The 5,489-nt window shown below is 45.5% G+C and overlaps 1 pseudogene; it reads left to right on the top strand.

The window, feature by feature from the left end:
• The first annotated feature begins 1,542 nt into the window (after positions 1-1,542).
• On the top strand, positions 1,543-4,538 carry LOC112079929 (cysteine-rich hydrophobic domain-containing protein 2-like; annotated as a pseudogene).
• The last annotated feature ends 951 nt before the right edge of the window (positions 4,539-5,489 follow it).

Genomic DNA, 5,489 nt, shown 5'->3' with positions numbered 1-5,489 from the left:
ATAAGCAACAGCCAACTTTCCAGGATATTGACATGTCTTATATAGGCAGAAAGCTTAAAATCGAGTTAATCCACCTGCAGTGTCCAATTTACAGTAGCTATTACAGTGAAAAAATACCATGCTATTGTTTGAGGAGAACAACAACAAAACACGTATCACGGCAACTGGTTTGATACATTCACCTCTGAAGGTAAATAATGTACTTACATTCAGTAATCTGGCTCTGATTTGTCATCCTGAGGGTCCCAGAGATAAAATGGTTTTGTTTGATAAAATACATTTTTATATTKAAATGTAGGAACTGGGTTCTACAGTTTGAACCCCTGCTGTCTCTGGCCACACAATCACCCCGCTCGGCCATCTAGATGTGTGAAGGTTAGTGTTTTTTCTGTAGAGAAGCTAATTATCCATCATTTATGACATTCCTGGGGGTGTGTAAACTTGATTTTTTATTTATTACCATAGCATTTTGGTATGTTCTCTATAGTTATGTACTTGAAAATGTATCAATTGGCCAATTTGGCACTTTTGAGCAAACTACTGGCAGACCTGATACAAAATATTGTGTAGTAAATGAAACGCTTCACTGGATCAGTCTGAAACTTTGCACACACACTGCTGCCATCTGGTGGCCAAAATCTAAATTACAACTAAACTGTGACTGTATGGTCTTTCTCTTGGATTTCAAAGATGATGAAAAAAATAGAAACGCTTGTTTTGTTTGTTTTGTATTGTAATGAACCTGGGTTTATAAGCGCGGAAATCGGCTCTGCCGCACGAGCATARTTTTGCGGCACAGTCGATAGCGCACCGGACCTCGGGCTAGAAGGTCGAGGGTTCGAGACCTGCTCCCTGCTGTTTCATTACAGTATTATCTTTTACCAGATCTAATGTGTTATATTCTCCTAGATTAATTTCACACTTCCACAAACTTCAAAGTGTTTCCTTTCAAATGGTATTAAGAATATGCATTTTATTTTTATTTTAAACTAGGCAAGTCAGTTAATTAAGAACAAATTATTATTTACAATTAAGGCCTACCCCCCTGGCCAAACCCTCTCCTATCCCGGACGATGCTGGGCCAATTGTGCTTCGCCCTATGGGACTCCCGATCACGGCTGGTTGTGAAACAGCCTGGGAACGAACCAGGGGTATGTAGTACGCCATAGCACTGCATGCCTTTGACCGCTGCGCCACTCAGGAAGCATAAAAGCCACACAGCTCAGTAGCTACAACTAATGGAAACAATGTGCTTTCCTATATACGGTTGTTTCATTGATACAGCTTTAGTGCTATGGACAGAAGGAAGAGCTTTAGCTCATGTGTGATCATCATGGTACAAGTAGGCCTAATAATCTCAACTGAACACATGTCTGTTCTTTACTGCAACCATAAATAAATTACAAATAGCTACATACTTTAACCAAGAACATACGATAGCTAGCTACTGTCGGTAAAATATGTTGAGATATTTATAGTAGAATAGAATGCCATTTTGAATACAGAATATTTCTGTGGAATTCCAGAATCGATGACGAACACGTCTCTCCCCTTCCGGTTTCGTCAGGGCACTGCGGCGGATGTTGATATTCTGTTTTGGAGACCACAACCAGAGCTAGCTAGCGAGCCTTCGTCGTTGCCGGAGTTTTTTTTGTTGTTTGGTTGTTGTCTGACGTTTTTAATTGTTTTCAACCAGGGAAGGATCCACTCCCCAAACGACGGCACCGTGTCTCTCCCGGCGCCTCACCGGGGAAGCGCGAGCCCGAGTCGTGCGATGATGGAGGACTTCGACGAGATCTACGAGGAGGAAGAAGAAGAGGAGGACGAGGAGAGGGCCGCGGAGGAACAGCTGCTAAAGTACGCTCCAGACCCGGTGGTCGTCCGAGGATCTGGCCACGTCACTGTGTAAGAAACCGGCAGGGCCAGGGGGGGGTTGGGAAAGACCCGTGCACCCGTAGGTGCTAGTTTCATAAAATTACGCTAACTAGATAACGAAAGTTACACTACGGCGTTAACTAGCTTGTTAGCGGAAAGCTAGCTAACGTAATCAGGTCGGTGTAATTACGATAACAGGGCCAAGAAGCTAGCCCTTTAGCATGTCACCGTAGCTATTAACTAGCTAACATTACCTAGTTTATGTAGTTCGGACCATAAAATCACTATACACACCGTAACTACCTGGTTAACTAAATATACTTTCCATATGTGGTCTAGTCAAACAGTTAAATAGAACGTCACTCAAGGGATATGAGGCTATCTAGTGTTGTGTGCATCAAATAATGCATTTTACTTACCATGTCGTCCCCGAAGGTTTGGACTCAGTAACAAGTTTGAGTCAGAGTTCCATCGGCACTTACAGGGAAGGTGAGTCAACGAAAGTACATACATTTTCTGTAAATCCGCCATTTTCGACGTGTGTCCCTCAAGAGTTTTAACGATACAGGTGGTCAGGGCGGTTGCCAGGTGTGCATCAATCATGATTGTATAATTTTTTGTGTTGGGATAGCGTTGAGTTGCCATTTGTTGGGAAAAACTATCATACCTGGCAACCCTGCGTTTCCAGCTAGGTACAGACTCTGAGAGAATACCTTGCAAACGGGACTTTGACAGTATTGTAACTTTGTAGTATAGTATTTGCCACTTTAAAATATAAAGATTCACCTGAATTCATTGTAATATCATGTTTTTAGTAAGTAATATGACTCCCCAGGACAGCTAACTATATTTCCTGGAGACGTTGAAAGTGTGCAGGTCTCCAGCAGAATCGTGTGGTGTTGATGCCATCCTCGGGCAAGCTCACTCTCCTACTTGTTTCATGAATATGACCTGATTTGAGTATTTCCCCCGTCTGTCCTCTGTGTTCCTAGGTGGCGCCAGAGGAGTTCAAGGCCAGTATAAACCGTGTTAACGGCTGTCTGAAGAAGACGTTGCCAGTGAATGTGCGTTGGCTGCTGTGTGCTGTCTCTGTTGCTGCTGTACACTGGGCTTCAGTCTCTGGCCCGTCATCTGTCTGAGCAAGAGGGTGAGAGACACACACACTCACACGCCGAGATATACACGCAGACCATCCCTCTGCGTACCATACTCAAGGTTACCTGTCTCTCTCTCCTCCTCAGACACAGAGATCCATGGAGAAGCTGTTGGATTGGAGAACAGCAGACTGTACCACAAGGTGTGTAGGGGTGGGAGGAGGACCAGGGAGAACAGCAGACTGTACCACAAGGTGTGTAGGGGTGGGAGGAGGACCAGGAGAGGTAGTTAAGTTTGACTGATTTCTCTCTCCCTCCCCTCTCTCTCTCTCTCCCTCTCTCTCTCTCCCCTCCTCTCTCCTCTCTCTCCCCTCCTCCCTCCTCTCTCACTCCCTTTCCTTCCCTCTCTCAGCTGTGTTTGCATTGGAGACTGAGCAAGAGGAAGTGTGAAACCAACAACATGATGGAATATGTGAGAACACACACACACACACACACACGATGGAGTACTTGAGTAACACACACACACACACTTTGAATAACCTCTCTCTCTCTTCCCCCCTCAGGTAATCCTGATAGAGTTCCTACCCAAGATCCCCATCTTCAGACCGGACTAGCTCTCCGCGGCCCCACCCACATCCTCCCATGGTGCCTCTCTTCACTCGGCCCAGTCACCTCTCCAAAATGGCCTCCCCTTTCCTCCCCTAACCAGGCCCATACCCCTAAAACTACACCACCATTTAGTGTTTACTGAACACTATCTAGCTCCTCTATCTAGCCCCTCTATATACCCAGAAAACACCTGTTTACACCCTAAAGCCCCTTCTCTGATATCAACCTTTGACCCCTGATCTGTTGGAGGAGCTGTGACCTTTTGACCCCCCTCCCCCCGGGGTGGCCACGTTGACTGTCATCGGTCTGTGGGTCATCATGGGAGACCCAGCTCAGAAAGGGTGTAACGGTACCATAGAACTGGAGAAAGTGGACTCCTAATTTTGGACCTGCAATGATGAACCTCCTCTTCACAGCCCTTCCCTGTACACGAGGCACAATCTTTACTCAGATTTATACCCCCGTATATTGTACCCCAACCTGAACTATGAGACACTCTGTGCTGTTGGAACAGTTGATATTATACGCTGTTCTAGAACCTCTATGGAACCGCTGAGGTAACAATCAAAGGATTAGCTACGGAACTTCTACAGAAATTCAATGGAACTAATATAGAACATTCACAGAACTTCAATGAATTAGCAACGGAACAGCTATGGAACTGACAGAACATCATTAGAACGGCTGTGGAACTCCCAACGGAACGTCATTGGGCTCCCGAGTGGCGCAGCGGTCTAAGACACTGCATCTCAGTGCAAGAGGCGTCACTGCAGTACCTGGTTCGAATTCAGGCTGTATCACATCCGGCCGTGATTGGGAGTCCCATAGGGCGGCGCACAATTGGCCCAGCGTCGTCCGGGTTTGGCCGGGGTTAGGGCGTCATTGTAAATAATAATTTGTTCTTAAATGACTTGCCTAGGTAAATAAAGGTTAAATAAAAATGGAACTTTGGTAGAACAGTTGTGGAACTTGCAGCATCATCCGCCTTTGACTGGTCATAGTATCAGTAGAGAACAGCCAAACTAACCACTGGATCAGTAGAGAACATCCAAACTAACCACTGGATCAGTAGAGAACATCCAAACTAACCACTGGATCAGTAGAGAACATCCAAACTAACCACAGTGGATCAGTAGAGAGAACAGCCAAACTAACCACAGTGGATCGATCGGTAGAGAGAACAGCCAAAACCAGTGGAGAAACCAGCCAAACCCGTGGCGTAGGACAAAATACCAAGATCGAGAGAGACAATAAGCACAGTGGAATAGAGAAACGCAACTACACAGTGGATCGGTAGACGAGAACAGCCAAACTAACCACAGTGATCGGTAGAGAGAACAGCCAAACTAACCACAGGATCACTCATTGTTAAGCGCCTAAGAGGCGCTTAAATCATAAGTTATGTAAAGTAAGGACAGCAAACTAACCACAGTGGAGTCGTAGAGTAGAACAGTCCAAACTAACCAACAGTGGATCGTAGAGAGAACAGCCAAACTAAACCACAGTGGATTGGTAGAGAGAAACAGCCAACTAACACAGTGGATCGGTAGAAGAGAACAGCGCAAACTAACCACAGTGGGATCGTAGAGAGACAGCCAAACTAACCACAGTGGATCAGGTAAGAGAGAACAGCCAAACTAACCACAGTGGATCGGTAGAGAGAACAGCCAAACTAACCACAGTGGATCAGTAGAGAGAACAGCCAAACTAACCACTGGATCGTAGAGACAACAGCCAAACTAACCACAGTGGATCAGGTAAGAGGAACAGCCAAACTAACCACAGTGGATCGGTAGAGAGAACAGCCAAACTAACCACAGTGGATCAGTAGAGAGAACAGCCAAATAACCACAGTGGATCGGTAGAGAAGAAAGCCAAATCTAACCACAGTGGATCAGTAATTTGGTT

Source organism: Salvelinus sp. IW2-2015, unplaced genomic scaffold, assembly GCF_002910315.2.
Source record: "Salvelinus sp. IW2-2015 unplaced genomic scaffold, ASM291031v2 Un_scaffold10334, whole genome shotgun sequence".
In the NCBI taxonomy this organism is placed as follows: domain Eukaryota; kingdom Metazoa; phylum Chordata; class Actinopteri; order Salmoniformes; family Salmonidae; genus Salvelinus; species Salvelinus sp. IW2-2015.
The sequence above is the reverse complement of the archived record's forward strand: the minus strand, read 5'-3'. Positions and strand labels throughout refer to the sequence as shown.